Below are 18,183 nucleotides of genomic sequence, written 5' to 3'. Positions count from 1 at the left end.
ACTATTAATTATTGATTTGCTGTGCACAAATTTGTTTCTCAGAACCCACCGTAGTCTTTAGACGTTATGACATGAAAAAATCATAAAGTTTGCATGCACCTGCCATAACATTTGTTAAAAGATGTGCAATATCATACAACAAAAAAGCAAAAAGACTTACAAACCTGGGTTCTTATTTGTTTAGTGGAAGCCAGCGACAAACACATTTTGAAAATAGCTTATATACCTACCTACTGGATTATATGTTAGGTTAGGTTATCGTTCTTGAATTCATGAATTTTTCCAATCAGCTATGAAAATTGCCGCTGTTCCCGTATGGCTTCCAGTAATTTGTAAAATACATTGTTATTCTGGATCCCTCAATATGTAGGTATCAGTAGCGAAGGATGGAGGTAGGCTGTTAAGATCCGTCAGAAATAGTGCACACTAAACTTTGTCAGTCATACGTAGGTATTTGTTTTCATTGAAATAATACTACAATTTACCAGTGGCGAAGGGTGGAGGTAGGCTGTTAAGATCCGTCATAAATAGTGCACCTTAAACATAGTCAGTCAAACGTGTATGTTTTTATTGAAATAAGACTACAATTTACAGATGGTATTGGTTAGTTTTTAAAAATAAATTAAACCCTGCCTAAACCAAACCATAATAGTATTTGTACATTTTAGGCGATACGACAAAATTGTGCACACTTTTTCATACATACTTATTTGTTTTCGTTGGATTAAGAATACACATTACACATATTGTTGGATCATTTTTTTAATTCATTAAGCCCTGCCTACGCCAAACTATAATAGATAAGAATTATTATTCTATCTATAAAATATCCAAAGTTAGGTATGATTTAATTGCATAATTTTAGATATTTTATAGATAGATGAGTATTTTTTTACTATTATCTATTATTGCTTGGTTTTCGCAGGGTTTAATTGAATTTTGAAAACTAACCAATACCATCTATAAATTGTAGTTTTATTTCAATAAAAACATATACATTTGACTGACAAAGTTTAGTGTGCACTATTTATGGCGGATTTTAACAGCCTACCTTCACCCTTCGCCACTGCAATTTACAGATGGTGTTGGTTAGTTTTTAAAATTCAATTAAATTTTGCGAAACCAAGCCATAATAGATACTACCTAATTTTCAAAAAATACTCGTCTATCTATACCTATATCTATAAAATATCTAAAATTATACAATTAAATCATACATAACGTTGGTATTTTATATATAGAATAATATTATTTATCTATTATAGTTTGACTTTATTACTTTACTATATTATTAATCCAACGAAAACAAATACCTAAGTATGAATGAAGTGTACACAATTTTGTCTTATCGCTCAAAATATACCAAAACTATCATGGTTTGGTTTAAGCAGCGTTTTTTTAAAATTTATTTTTAAAAACTAACTAACACGATCTGTAAATCAATCTGTAGTTCAATAAAAATAAATACGTATGACTAACAAAGTTTAATGTGCACTATGTATGGCGGATCTTAACAGCCTACCTCCACCCTTCGCTACTTGTAGGTATTAACCCAGGGTCCCTTTAAGCATAAATGCGGCTTAGAATAGATTCACATATCTTTGACTAACTGATAGTAAACGAACCTCGTTAATGATATTAGCAATTTTGCAGACGTAATGGATTAACTACTAATAATTATTATTATAGGTATTATAACTTTCGTTACTTAACTATCATAATTTTGTTTACCGAACACGTCGGTTAAAAGAATCCTCCGCCTGTACGCACGACTGCGTCCAGTTGGATAATGAGGTCATCATCATCATTACCAACTTCATTGTTGACTAAAAGAATACGTAAACATGCCTCTAAATAAAATTATATTCAAGTGCTTCTTCTCTCAAAAAATGTCTGTATTTTCTGACATCGTAGACAAAACAATGGCAGTGTTAATAAGTCGTTATTATTTAATGAACATTAACACAACGATCTTTGAGTTTTAATATTAATCCCTTTTTTATATTTCTTCATTTTTTAGAGTTATACCGGCTATGTATCACACCTGAATTCTTATCACAAATTTCTCATGCTTTTAACAGCACTCAATTCAAATAATTATTAACTTTTCGTGGCACACTTCGGAATACTTACCGAGTGCCAATGGCGTGGGTGGAAGAACAAATTGGAGATTTTGTTAGTTTTTTTAAATTCAATGAAACCCTGCCTAAACCAAACCATAATAGAGTAGGCTGTGGAGATGCGTTCCATATACCTACCTACCAGTGGCGAAGGGTGGAGGTAGGTTGTTAAGATCCGCCATAAATAATGTAGACTAATATAAGTAGGTAGGTACTATAATTTACAGACGGTGTTGGTTCGTTTTTAAAATTTAATTAAACACTGCGAAACCAAGCCATAATAGATAATATTTAAAAAAAAAATACTCGTCCATCTATAAAATATCTAAAAATATGCAATTAAAACATATCTACCTACATAACTTTGGATATTTTAAAAATATAATACCTACTTAATATTTTATATCTATTACTTATCTATAATTTGGTTTAGGAAAAGCTTAATGAATTAAAAAATAATGAACTAATAATATTTTTAAAAACTAACAACACCGTCTGCAAATTGTAGTCTTTATTCAATAGAAACAAATACGTATGACAAGCAAAGTTTAATGTGTATTATTTATGGCGGATCTTAACAGACTACGTCCACCCTTCGCCACTGATGGTGGGTAGGTACATTACCTATCTAGATAGTTTTCAGAATGGTCGTCAGTCATAACTGATGATTCAAAAGTAACGACGCGATATTCTTAGTTATCTACGTAATAATATGTTGACAGAATGACAGGTTTATGGTTAATATTATGACCAAATAAATCTGTCAGAGTTTTCTTGTACGAGATTTATTGAGATACATTTGTCCTGTATCCCGCAGAAGGTTGGGAATTACCGTGCATCGGTGACCGGAAGTGCGTTTATTCACCGCTAGAGGTGCGAAACCGCCTTTTCCGCTCATAATAAATAGGTACCTACAACGCATACTGCGTTATCAGTGGCGCCTTTAGTAACGCGGAGACCAGATGGACTAACTGATATTCAGGAGCCCACGACGAAAAATAAAATAAAACCAAAGTTTTGAATTTCCAAAATACCTAATAGTAAAATATCAGTGTATATATTTCCTATAACTACATCATGTAACTACGTAGGTATTATTGAAGATGACGTTGATGAGTATAATATTACTTAGTATTACTTGGTGGTTTATTGTTTTGTGTACAAGTAGGTACCTGCCTACATATTAATTTGTGGTTAGGTAAGTTATTCGCCCCTTTGATGTTAGTTGCAGAGATTTTGTTAGGCTTTGTGCAATATTTTATACTCAATTTATGAGAAATGCGCACCCTTCTGTCGAATCAATTGCGTCATCTGCGTTAAACAAAATCGCCACCGTGCATTATGCACGTAGATTTTTGCCTCACACGATGGTGGCAAAATTTCAAGCGACCGCGGCAGAACACAAACATGCCTACTTCCTTATATGAGATCATATACCTACTTCAACTACAGTATATTGATAGGTCATGACCCCCACAAGAGGGGGGGGGGGGCTGACAGGGCCCTAACCTGGGGGCCCTGGCTCAAGAGGGGCCCGGTGAGGCGAGTCAACCAGATAAGTAAGACGAACACACATCACAAATTAGCTTCATTAGTAAAAAAAATAAAAGCTATTTTCCTTCAATAAAATTATGTGGTTGTACGATACAACTCCATAATTCAAAATGGATGTATTAAAGTGTACAAAAAACACTAAATAATATACACAATAATTTTACTGCGCCCACACCATTTACACCATTTGAAAAACGCTACTGTAGAGCGTCACACTGCCTTTATCCTTAGAGACAGGTAGGGGGGCCCCATAAAAGATCCTAGCCTGGGGGCCCGCTTCAGAATGTAGGGTCCATGAGATAGGTACTAACTGTAGCTTTCTTTATCCAACTCACTGTCTCTTAAGCTTTTTCACATTCTTGTGTGATGATTGGGCATCAGTTAGGTACGTATGTGTTTTCCAATTGTGCATTAGGTACTAACTTATCATTGATTGTTCATGTAAATTGAGACGACAACAAAATTGCTTCACCTTCAGTTGAAATCGATCGACTGCTGTATGAATGTCTCCACTAACTTATTCCACTCTTATCGGACCCTTGTTTCTTCCACGTAGGTTCTTCATCCGAAGATATTAATGATTTCGTAGATTCAGCAGGTTTTATAGCGTTCCTGTGGTCGTTTGTTTTATGACATGTTGCGAGGGTGTTGTAATTTGTAATGCTCACACATGTAATCGTTCCGAGACTATGCATGCCTACCATTTTATTATATTATTCATACAGGTTAGCAGACTTATTGAACCCTAAGTGTTCTAGATCCATTTTTTTAAATTAAATATTAAATTGATAAACATGATACCAATAGAAAATATATTGTTTTAATGATTCTCTTCGGTGTCAGATCTATGTTTGACAAAGCCAACTGCATCAGCACGATATAAAATATTCATTTATTAAATGTGTTTATCGACTTGTATTTACCACATATACCTACCTAATACCTACCTACAAAGTAATAAAAACATTGCCAAGTAATAAAAACATTTTATATTATCATGAATATTCACCAAGTAAACGGTGGATACCTCAAAAAGATTGACCTATTTATGGGCAGTATTATTATTTTTATGGGGATCTTAAGACTTCAAGCAATACTTTACCTATGTGGACAGTTGGGGTATCTATTTAAATCCTTGTCATATTAATTGAATGCGTTTATACCTTTAGTAGAACTCAGGGGAACACGAAAATAGAGGAAATGGGTTATTTGGTCTGTATCATAATAAGTTAATAAGTAGATATAACAATACCCAACTTCTATAGGGAAACAACTCAAAATTTCAAGGTTTTGAGTTAATAATGCCATTCCATGTAGAAAGGCCTTTTCTTTATAATTCAACAAGAAAAAAAATCTAAAATTTTCTTTAACAGGTTATAAAATCGAATAACCCTTATAATTAGGTGGGTGTTACCTAATTCAATTATAAACAGGAATGTCTGGGTCGATTATTTGTTAAACTGTAAAATTGACAATAATTGACAAATTGAACATGACAATTAAATGGAAATGTGCATTGCTAAGTTCATTTGAACTAAATAAATAAACACATTTACCTAAAAAAAATAAGGCTTTAACATTAAAATGAGAATTTTGTGCAAAATTTTCAATCGCCATTAGGTATCTTAGATTCTTGGAACAAGGTATTTTGAGTTGTTTCCCTATATAATTTGGGTATCAAATGTTGTTTTATTAAAGTTTGTCACGTAAACAAAACGTGCATTGGTAATAGTATTTGAGGACATTCAGCGGCTTGTAGGTACATATTCCAGGCTATTCCATGTGCTTCTTCATTTACCAAAACCGACTTCAAAGTCTTGGTCTATTGTGGCTGACATTTGCATTTCTCTCTTACCTTATAATTTGCTAGGCACTTATATGATAGAATTAATTACACATATAAGTATCGTTTTGAGACAATATTGTAGAATTAATAAAGGCGTTGTTTCTTCAAGATCATTGGACGTTCTCGTAATAGTCATTTTATTAATATCTATTGTTTCCACGCTTCATAGCTCTAATGTTAACATACTTAATGCACTTGTCAATTAGTTGCCACTATCGTTCACAAAATTGTCAATGCACTCATGCAATATTGCATTCATAAGTTTATATTAGTTAACTGTGTATTTCCCTCGTAGGTATACTAGTCAGTTCCCTAGTACATATAGGTACGGTCATCTCTTTCCAATAAGAAAGCTAACGGCGAACTGTACCACGGTGAAATGTTTTAAATACAATTTACACGTAACCCTGTTGGACGAGGAATACGTAAAAATTGTTAAAAACTTTAGACATCTAAAAAGGTGTAGGCACTTTTCTTACTGAAATTCAAACGTTTGGAATAATGTCGTTCCTAGCTGTTGTCAGGAACACCAGTCTGTTAAGCCTATTGTAAGGTAAATTGTTCGAAACATATTGATACCTGAATGGACATCTAGATATCTAGCCTACTTATGTTTCATTCATAACATAAATCTAATCCATCCATTCGCTGATGACTGTGTTTTTTAAATATTCTATTTAAATCCCCAGTTGGACCCTGCGCACTCGGCTCACCTGTCAGAGGTGTCAAAATTATTACTGATTAGTATTCCGAACCTGTCCCGCCGCACTGTTAAACCTCCATTCATTCATTCGAGCCTCTTCGATTGTCTGGACGTTTTTGTTTTATTCATTCTTACTAAAAAAAAAACAATAATGACGTCTGGCTGCTTGATACGTAAATGTACCTACTGTGTGGCGACTCGATTCATTTTCGGACGTTCGATTAAATGCACTACTACTATGCAGGTTACCTTTTATAGGTAGACGCACATAGACACTAATTTATATTCAGGCGGTCATTTACTTTCGTAGACACGAATATTATTTTTATTAACATGCATTGTACCTACCTAACTACGCGTATTATTTTTTGATAGTTGCCACACATGCAGGATCAAGAATCTTTATTTTGCTACTTAAACTTAAAGGATTTATTTATATTTATTTTTTCGTTTGGAATCATTCTATTGTATATTCACTCTATTCAGCAGTGGCGAAGACTCCATAATAGGCGATTATTTAAAGCCTACCTTCTTAAGGGGGGACATGCTCAGCGTACGTGAAAATGGAGCTTTTATGCTATTTTCAAAGCATGATCCTGGACATTCCTTAAACGTTGTAGATAATCTATTTACCTACATAATCTTGAAGCCTTATTATCCTTTATACTTATTTTAAACATTTGATGACTGCATAAAGTATTTTTATTACATAAAATAGTATTCTTTTAAACCTCTCGCTCTAATGTTTTAGAATATAGTCATATTTCAATACGTCCATGTGAAGTGGTTTTAAGATTTTTTATATTTATTAATTTTTAAAAGCATTTATAAAACCATTATTAGTAAAATTTATGTCGACATTATAGTGAAATATTTGCAATAAAAAAATATATTGATAATCTCTGTGATCCGAAGTTTGACAAGAATTAGGCATTTTATTATTCAAAAAATGGGCAAGATTTACACATTTAAAGATAGATAATTTTAAAGCTACTAACTATAAGTTATGTCTTTAACCATTCAAGTGTGATAAACATTCTACGAAAAATGTTTGCTTTATAATAATTATTGACTTAAGAATAAGGTAGTATTTTTTTGAAATACGCCATTTCCCAGTGGAAAACTATTTTTTAATTGCATATTGGCATATTTATATAATCACTTGATTATTTTATATTCTATAAAAGTTATTTAATTTACCAACGACGTCGTATAATATGTTGGGAGATATAGGTACCTAGGTACCTACAGATTACAAAAAAATCAGCAAAGGCTTAAAAAAATGCGCCATCTGTCTTTACGGAAATAAATGTCAGATTATTTCTCAAGGAATTGTGATATTTTTAGCATGGACTTTACGTCACGTAACCTCAGTCAGTCTATCGAATTGTATGAAATATAGAAGGCTCCTATCGCAGAGCCTAAAACCTTCGCGCATAATAGATATTGTTGTCATGAGTACACTTTGTCCAATTAGATAATTAAAAAAAAATCCATGGCGTTCAATCGCATACCTACTAATAAAATATAGATTGTTTTTTAAATATAAAGACATTGTATCCAATGATTTTTGATGTGTACCTATAAATGTTTTGAAAAATACGTAGTTTAAACTCATCGCTCAATTTTATGTCGTCAGTGAGTTTTTGATGTTTCATTCAATCAGTGTGCCGTTGTCATTAGTGTGTACCTATTCATTAGTAGTAATATCGTATTATCTTCTTAATCTTATTCTAAGAATACAAAAGTATGTAGGTAAGTAGGTACCTAACGAATGCCACATTATAGGTAATAATTATACTTAAGACTTAATAAAATGAAAATATTTTTAAGCACCGGTAGAATTCAGAATGATGTAAGTATAAACATTATAAACTCAGGTAGATACTCGATGTTACTTACCTTAATTATTATTATAACTATTATATAAATTGTCTATTTCAAGTTACTTGGAGCATCACGCACTCGCAAGAAAGGTACCTAGGTACTTACCTATTTAAAATAAAATACACGTGCGTACAAAATTACCATTCCGTCAAATGCCCCACGAGCAACGCGTCATTTAATCTCAATGCTCTACCTACTACTATACGGCGAACTGCATACGTACAATTTACTTTAATCAGTTACCTACATAGTAGGTAGATTTCTTCATTAGGTACCTACCTATATGTATAGTGTATGCTCATAGGTCAGTGAGGCAGGTCGGTATCACAGGATAGATTAATAAATGGAATTCAGATAGGCTATATCCCAATAAACTACATTTTGAAACACACATTGTAGACGAATAGGGTATGTTGCAACTTTCAAATACACCATTATTGAATGAGCGTCAGTGTATAAAACGAGAGCAGGTTATCGGAACGAAATTCAAGCCTATTCTTGACACGTGTTTAAGTTTATCCCGTATTCTTTTATCGGTTGTCTGTTACAGGTATTTCAGTTCCCAATAATTATGTGTTCCCTGGTTGGTACCTACCTACCTACCTACTTATCTACTCATCTACTTGATTAAGATATAGGCGTGTGAAGGGGATCCGTTGCAATGGTTCTAGAATTTATCAAGTTACCGATTACTTCTAACATTAGATAATACCTATGTTAAATATACACTGGTGCATTTATTAAAGAAACGATCCTCATCTATGACATAGCTTAGGTATGTGTGATGAGTTAAGTATGGTTTCCATTTTTAAAGTGGATATCGTTAGTACCTAGAGTAGTCGGTAGAATGCCTGCCTCTGTAACAGTGATAATCGTATCACAGTCTGACAAAAATTACATCTATTTTTTTTCAATGTGTGCTTGATTCAGAGTACACAGAATAAAGGCTTTATGAATTGGATGAAAACCTAACAACCAGCCATTGTCTGTTAGTGAACTCAGTAGGTGTGTGGAATAAATCGGTACCCATCTACTAAGTAGTAGGTACCTACCTAGATGCACATTGTGTAGGTACCCATCAATAAGTTTGTTGGCAGTTTTACCATATTTTTATCCTTATTGTTCTGCTTGTGTTCTGTGATACCAGGGTTCATAAAACACGACCAACGACATGCAACACACATACACTCTCATTAGATCATACATTCACATGCACACAGGCGCACGTAGTGTCTGTCAGTGGACAGGTGCTTGCGCACCACCTGTCGCCGCGACCTGTGCGCCCTCGCTCCGCACTCCCGTGGTCGTTCCGAATTCGAAATTCAAATTCGTTCGAACGTTCCAATTTCGAATCTGGCGGTTTAATGCGAATTCGCATTATTTATAATGAACTTTGCTATGGCGATTTTTGACATTTATTTTGATATGGGTTACTTACTAAGAACTACGAACACACCTGTTGGTAAAATTAGGTTTTGTCTACGTAACCTACCTTTATTTATGCAGGTACCTACCCACCTACCAGCGGCGAAGGGTGGAGGTTAGGCTGTTATGATCTGACATACTTAAATAGTACCTACACACTAAACTTTGTCAGTCAAACGTATTTGTTTTCATTGAATTAAGACTACAATGTGTAGATAGTACCTACCTATTTGTTAGTTTTAAAGATTCAATTAAAGTTGAAACTCTGCCTAATCCAACCGAAAGTAGATAGTTATCTATTTTTTAATAGTCAAAAACTATTCGTTTATCAATAAAATATCTAAAATTATGCCTTTAAATCATTCCTAGGTATATAATTTAGCTGTAGGTAGGTACATACCTAATATTTGATCTCATTTTATTTGATTTAGGTATTATGCTTTTTGTGTCCGCCTGTTATTGAGACCATGACATACCAACCTACCTGTTATTTATTTCTATAAGTATTATATTCATATCCCCTGTGATTGATCTTGTTGCTTGTCCTAAATAAATTTAAAAAAAATATATATAATTTTAGATATTTACTAGATATTTCTAGATAGAAGAATAATTTTAATCGATTATGGTTTGCCATAAGCAGGGCTAAATAAATTTCAAAACTAAACTAACACATCTGTAATGTTATTATGTATTCTTAATTCAACGAAAACAAATAAGTACCTATCTACCTACATATGACTGAAAAGATGTGCATTATTATCTAATGCTGGATTGCCCATAGTAGATATACCTAAACTATTATGGTTTGGTTTAGGCAGAATTTAATTGATTTTTAAAAACTAACCAGCACCATCTGCAACTTGTAAATTGCAAACAGTCTAACTCTACCCCTCGTCACTGCTACCTACCTACTCCATGATTTTTAGGTAGGTAGGTACTTGTTTAGTGCTACCACGCGATAGATTTAAGTATAGAAAATAATTGTGAAGTTATAGGGTAGCAAACCATAATACATACCTAATACGTAGGAACTCACTGTATTGCTATGTCAAGTGTTTGTTTTAATTATATCTTGTCACTAGTCACGATTCTGAATGATAATTACCTAAAAGAGACAAGTATTGGTTTAATTTATAATATTTAATAATAAGTAGGTATGTAGGTACCTACAAATTTAATAAAAAAAAATATGTTGACTACCACTACAAAGAATGAAATTCATCCCTCTATGGTTCAAATTTCTGAAGTGAACACGTGTCACTTCCCTACCTAGGGCTTAGAAAGGTCCCGTATTTTGACCCCAAAGGATACAAGGGGATCTTAAGATCCCCTTCTGTCACGTAGGTAGGTAACTTTTACCTTCTTATTAAACATATGGCAGGCGATATGTAGGTAGATTGTTCTACTAATCTACTTAGGTAGCTGTAGGTACCTATCTACTCCAAAGACACCAGTTCTAAACCCCAGGTTTTTTAGTTATGTAGGTGCCAACCGACTACCTAATTTTAACAATTTAGGTAGGTACAGATAATCTATCCACTTAATTTATAACAAATTATTTTAACAACATGTTGGTAGGTAGGTATGTCTACTTTAGGTACTCACTGATATTGTTAATAATTTTAGCCTATTCTGTGATATGATAGAGGTTAGGTATTCAAATTTCACTGCGTTCCTAATTCGAATTCGGTTGTTTGTTGTTCGATAGACTTGCTACCTAATACTAAATTAAAATACATTCAAATGTTTCAATTCAATTTTCGAATATTCAAATTTTACGAATCGTTCCGACTTCGAATTCGATAATTCTTCGATAGGTTTCCATCTGTCATTCGGTTGGGCGGGTCGGCGCCCGTTTCCGCCCACCGGCCCGCTGGCCCCGCCCCCCGCCGAGATCTCTTTCGGCCAATCGGCACGCGCCATTTGAGAGTGAACTGAGGTGTTTACAGATCCCTCCGACTTCTTTGTTTTCGCACGTGACCTCTTTCTTTTCGAGAGAGAATAATAATAGGCAGGTACCTACCTACCTACCTACTACTCACCTTTATCTTTGTATATATATATTAGTTCCCCCCCCCATAACGATACCTATTATAGGGTGGTTATTGATTTGTTTGGGTACCTTATTTACAATATTGTGTAAGCGGCGAAGGCTGCCTGTCGGAGGGAGGTGAACGATGCGTAAAAGAATAGGTAGTAGGTAAGTAGATAAGAACATAATTAGAAACTTGTAGGTAGGTACTTATACGACACTATTTCGTGTTATGATTGCCCTGAATTCGTTATGTAGCAGTGGCGAAGGGTGGGGGTAGGCTTTAATATCTGCAATTAATAGTGCACATTAAACTTTGTCAGTCATAAGTATTTGTTTTCATTGAAATATAACTACAATTTACAGATGGTGTTATTTAGATTTTAAAATTCAATGAAACTCTGCGAAAACCAAGCCATAATAGATAATAGTCAGAAAATACTCGTTTATCTATAAAATAACTAAAATTAGGCAATTAAATCATACATAACTTTGTATATTTTATAGAGAGAATAATATTTTTATCTATTATAGTTTGGTTTAGGCAGGGTTTAATGAATTTAAAAAAAATAACCAACAATATTTGTAATATGTATTTTTAATCCAACGAAAACAAATAAGTATGAATTAAAAAGTGTGCACAATTTTGTCTTATCGACCAAAATATACCAAAACTATTATGGTTTGGTTAGGCAGGGTTTAATTGATTTTTGAAAACTAACCAACATCTGTAAATTGTATTTGTAGTTTAATGAAAACAAATAAGTATGGCTAACAAAGTTTAATGTGCACTATCTTGACAGCCTACCTCCACCCTTCGCTATTGTTATGTAGGTAGGTACCTACATCATGGCCCCCACATCCTGATGCGGGCCCCCTACCTATAGGTACAGACATCCACTTGAATTATGGAGATAATATCAAATAATGACACAATTAAAAATTACATCGCACAATTATCTACATATTTTAAAATAATATAATCATTATTAAAGGAAAATGGCGCCGCAGGTGACTTTTTTATATTAGATTAAATTTTTGATGTGTGTTTATCTCACTTATTTGGTCGACTCGCCACGCCGGGCCCCCCATGAGCCCGGACCCCCAGGCTAGAACCCTGTCAGCCCCCCCTTGTGGGGGCCATGACCTACATTACTAAGTACCTACCTACATACACAATGTATTTTTAATAAATAAATAATAGAGTTGAATTCGCAAAAAAAAACAATAGATATACTCAAATAGGTACGTTACTTGAATACCTACCAACCTACAAGTGATAATAATAAGATATTTAGGTAGGTATATTCAAAATTAAAAAAAAACTTTTCTAGTTGAATGTTGCTTTGCGTAGAATAAAATTATATGTATAATATATAGTGCATGGCAGTAGGTAAGTACCTAATTCATGTGGAAACAATAAGTAGGTACATTGCCCGGGTTAGTAGTTTAAATAACCGCATGGTGTGTGGATAATTGTGTAGTGTGGGGCAGTATTTAATCCGGAAATATACCTACCTCCTACCACAGAACAAATTAATGGATTAATCAATAGAATTCCGATAGGCTATACCCCAATACACTTCACCTTGAGGCAGGGTTTTGAAAGTGTGGTTGTCCTACGATTATGAAACACACATTATAGACGTGCAATAGTGTGTGTTGCAACCCTTAACTAGGTAGGTACACCAATATTGAATGAGCGTTAATGCATAAACCGAGAGCAGTAAAATTGTCTGGATGAAGGAAAGCTTAGAATGACGTATTCTTGACACGTGCTAAACAACGTTCCCTCTAATTTTGTATTCTGTGTGCGGATCATCAACGCATCTGAGCAGTGCCACTCGTCACCCAGTGCGGTAAATTTACACCCCCCCCCCCCCCAAACAAACACCTACAATTTTTCATTAAAACTTATTTTTTAAGGTATTTCTTAATTTAGTATCTAATTAACGTACAAAATTAGCAATTTGTGCACAAATATATCCGTACTTTCATCAAAAATTAATGTATGAAACCGAGACTTCCGTAATTCGTCAAAAAATTCAAATTCGAACGCATAATTTTTACTTCGCCAGCTTTCGGGAATATCTGTGTATTTAGACATTTATACATGATTATGAATATTTTGTACTGAAAGCATAGAAGCATTTTTATTTTGGTAGCCAATTAGGTATCAATCACGATTATCAATTAACACTTTGACTAGATCGCAACCAGATTTAATGCTCTCAGCGTTCTCAATCCTATTCTTTCGTTCTTCGGGTGTTTTCGTCATTATTTTCAAAAGTCCACCTCTTTTCAAATTTTTCAATTTCGTATTAGATTAGCATCCCGGTGTACGTTTTGACTTAAATGCAGTTTTAAAAGATACAACCTCCATTCAATCCATTTCTTTCCAGATGTGAATTCTCCTTGCATATTTGCTGCGAAGCAAATTAAGATGCATTTGACCCAATCATCTGTTTCCGAATGAACAAATTTAATATATGATCACCAATTCTTACGTTTTGCAAATTCATTGAAGATGGCATTTCTGTTTCGACGATTTCAGAGAGCCATTCCAATTAAAATTTATCGCAGGATTTTTTCTTAATGATCTATAATTATATTGTTTTCTATTTATATAATAAGTATAATTGTATTATATATTATTATGTAACTGTGCAAGCAATCGTATTGTTCACTTGAATTGTTTGTTACGTACACTGAACACACCTGTATTTATTACTAAAATCTGGCAAAGGATACTTTCTTGTACAATATTTTTGTGTAAGGACTGTGCGGGGTATGAAAACATGTGTGCGGATGTATCTATAGTCTATGGTGCGGACACATTTTGGTAGATGTGCGCGCGCACACTTTACAGGGAACATTGGTGCTAAAGTTTATCCCATATTCTTCCTCTTACGAGATCGGTTACCTGTCACTCCAAACCCGTTAGGTATTTCAGTTCCCATTAATTCTTTGTTCCCATATGTAGGTATCTACCATAGACTATAGATACATCTAGACGCCACCCGTTGCATTGCTAAATGAAGCTGCGTGCCGTGCGTTTGGTTTGTGGGCGAGCAAACGCATTCGTCTACAAATGTTCGAGACCATAGACCATTTCGCTAGTGTTCGCCCAAAGTGCTTGCACTAGACGCTCAGAATTAAAATATAATTTTCTATTTTTTTTACGTTATATAGTATTTTTAAGCGGTCAAAATGCAACCATTAGGTATTAGGTAAAGATATCCATAATTTAAGTTATTTTAAAGAAACACTAGGTCATTGATATTAAAATATATAATAATATACAAATAAATTATCACGAACATGTATCAACTTACCTATGAAACGTAATACCATCTTCTTGCTTATCAGTACGGCTACCATAATTTAATACAGCACAGAACCATCTTTCCTACTTAATTAACTAAAAATATTTACCACTGACTTTACGTTTAACACAAAAAATAGCAATTTTAGCAACACGAGCTCGCAGGTTATCGACGCTACGTGAAGCGATTCACCACGATTTTCCGGCGATACTTTTGGAAACTAACTCACACATATGTAGACCTTTTATCTTACTCTAGCGCCTGTCGCAGAGATTATAAGGGTGCCAGCGCTCGAAATGGAATATTTTACGAACCGGAGCGCTCGATAACTTTACGAAAACATTAACATAGTTGTCTGATTGTATGTGTATTTTATAAAAATAAGTGTGTTAGATTTTTTATTATATGGCATATCTAGTTAAGATGGTCAAATTAATATTTTCACAAGACGGTGCCGATTTTATGAACCGGAACGGCGCTCCGGTGCGTTCCGGTCCATTTCGAGCCCTGCAGGGTGCCGAATACTTTCTCACTCGCACTCATGCATCGTTTTTGTTCAGGCCTTGGTATCTACCTATATTATGAAATCGTCTTTCGTTACCTAACGAATGGTAAATGTTCAACTGTCATGAAGTTTATTGGTGAGCAATTGATCAATAGTTGTAACAAAAATATATTATTTTGAGAAACAATAGTAAATAGGAGGTACATAAATACCTACTTACTTATACCGTTTCGAATCTGTAAAAAAACACATATCAGAATGATATTTCATTATCTTATCGTTTTTTTATTTTTTTTTTACTGATCAGTTAAATTTAAATTGTCAATTAAAGCCCTAACCAGAATCGCGATTCGATCATTTATAATCGATCGTATTTTACGGATAATCGGAATTTTCTATAACTTGGAGTTTTTCTTGCAAGGCGTCGAAAACAATCGAAGGAAGTCGCCATAATTGTTCGGGCGACAGAAGCATGAATCCGGGATATTTGCTTCGTCGAGAAAATTGCATTGTCTCTTTTATTGTCCAGGACCAATCGTCTTAGAATTAGATTTTCTTTTTCACACTTTAATATGAAATTTAAAATGTCGATTTTCTAGTTGATATTTAAGTCAGAAAATTCGTTCACTCACTCATATTGACATAGACACTGTGACGATAGAAAGAATAATTGCCAAGTCAATTGAGTGGAATTGAACCATAATAATTCACCGTAAAAATTGTCACCGTGAAATTTAACAAATTCCGTTCAGAATGCTGATAGCTTTTTTTCAACCACCCCCGGATTTTTTTTCACTAGCGAATTTTAGAAATTTCTTTCAAAATCACTGTCGATTCGGATAAATTTTATATGAATCTTCACAGTTCCATATTATGTTAAATGCGATTTTTGCAAGCTAGATTGGTACCTATCTAAATCTGGCAAGACAAATCTATTTTTTTTTCTACTGGGAAATCAAATTCTCTTGTTTTGTTTAAATTCCAGTCGCAGTCAGCAGTCTAGTGACAATATCTCGATTTCTCGTGATTCTTCATTGATGATTTCTTGAAATTTCAGAAATTTAATTTCATGAAATTCGAGATTGGGCCTTTTTGTTTATTTCTCGAGAATTCTCGATCACAACCTGTAAGTGTGGATACCGGAACACAAAATTAACGGGAACTGTCTGACAGGCTAAATAAGTCGAGTGTGGAAAAATATGTAGTAAACTTAAACACGACGTGTCAAAGAATACCTATGCTATTTTCAATAGTTAATAATTATGTATTTTAGTTTGTCACGTTGGTTAATGTAACGTGCTTTCAATCTATGAGAACAGTGGACGCGGTTTTTTTACTTGTGTTTTATGGCGGTCAGGCAGGTAGGTCAACTACCCTGATTCAGAGCTTTGCTCCATGGCGATGGGTTTTACATTATTTATTAAAATCTGTTTTGTGGTTGGTATAATTATGTAGATACATCCTATGCGTGCACAATTTTAAATTGTCTATTTATATTTGAAGTTTTAGGTACCTACGTAATGTGTTAAGGGTTTCTCCTCACAAAAAAGTTGGATATTATTGGTTTAATAATACGTACATACGAGTACATAATATTTATCTTGAGGCACGTAGGGATTTATTGAAGTTATTTTAACCCCACTACGTACGTCATCCTGTTTCTAACCCAATGACGTCTTTGCCTCGACATGACGTGGCTAAATGTCACCTCCCTTTGAAGAAAATGGTTTATTATCTTTCGCAATCACACGTCCATGTTTGGAAAATAAATGAAACAATCTGAACTATCATATTATTATTCGAACTCGGTTGTATGAAATTTAACATGGATAAATGTAAATCTGCAAATTGTATTGGTGCATCCATTAAAATTTAGGATTCACCTATTATCAGAGTCCTGAGTCATCATACCGAGTGATCCATGACATTGCCAGCTCGTGCCGCATTATCTTATTTTTTTAGACCAACCAAAACAAAGCTGAGGTCTTAATTCTCTTCGGTTCTCGATTCTTTTGTACAGCATTTGGTTCCTTGCTCAGTGAATGAATATTCTTTTTGACAGGATATTTGTTTATCGTCAGATGTTTTTTTCCTTATCCGCATAAGGTTTTGACATTGAATAAATATTTATTTTGTTCATATAGTCATTTAAAATCGTAGAACGTAGTAGGTACCTACCTATTTAGGTACCTAAAAAAATCATTCGCTTATATCTAAATATTTCTGTCGTTTAACTGGTAGGTACCTACTAAGTATTTTCTTTTCGAATAATAGAATATAGAGTTAATCATGGCCCCCACATCCTGAAGTAGGCCCCCAGGGAGACTGGGACAACTGGACGCCAGGACAATAATTGGGCGCCGCACTGTCGAATTAAATAAATAGACGTCCGTTACGATTGTATACAGAAAGTAGACGAAGAATTTTAATTTCAATTTATTTCAATTTTTCAATTTGAGATTGAGAATTATCATGCCTTTTATATAAAAAAAGCACTCCCTTCTCGTTGGAACTTAAAATACCTACTTATGCACAATTAAATCATTATTTAGGTTCGTGTGCATATTTAAATTATCACCAAGTATTAAATAATAATATAATAATTTAAATATAAATAATAATATTAAATATATATTTTCAAAGTAGGTAGAACCTTTATTCACGAACAATTTATTTTTGAATTTCATTTTACCTCAAACACCATTTGGAAAACGCTACAGTATAGTATCTATCACACTGTATTTAACCTAAGCGGTAGGTAGGGGACCGCCAAAGATCTTGG

At 33.9% G+C, this 18,183-nt stretch overlaps 1 protein-coding gene across 3 annotated transcripts in view; it reads left to right on the top strand.

Moving 5' to 3' along the window:
- pnt (ETS transcription factor pointed) overlaps nt 1–18,183 on the top strand; it is a 429,327-nt gene that overhangs the window by 399,872 nt on the left and 11,272 nt on the right. The window lies entirely within an intron of this gene.

Source organism: Rhyacophila brunnea, unplaced genomic scaffold, assembly GCF_057557595.1.
Source record: "Rhyacophila brunnea isolate RB1 unplaced genomic scaffold, BYU_Rbru_1.0 scaffold_20, whole genome shotgun sequence".
In the NCBI taxonomy this organism is placed as follows: domain Eukaryota; kingdom Metazoa; phylum Arthropoda; class Insecta; order Trichoptera; family Rhyacophilidae; genus Rhyacophila; species Rhyacophila brunnea.
Note: the sequence above shows the minus strand (reverse complement) of the source record. Positions and strands in the feature narration are given on the sequence as shown.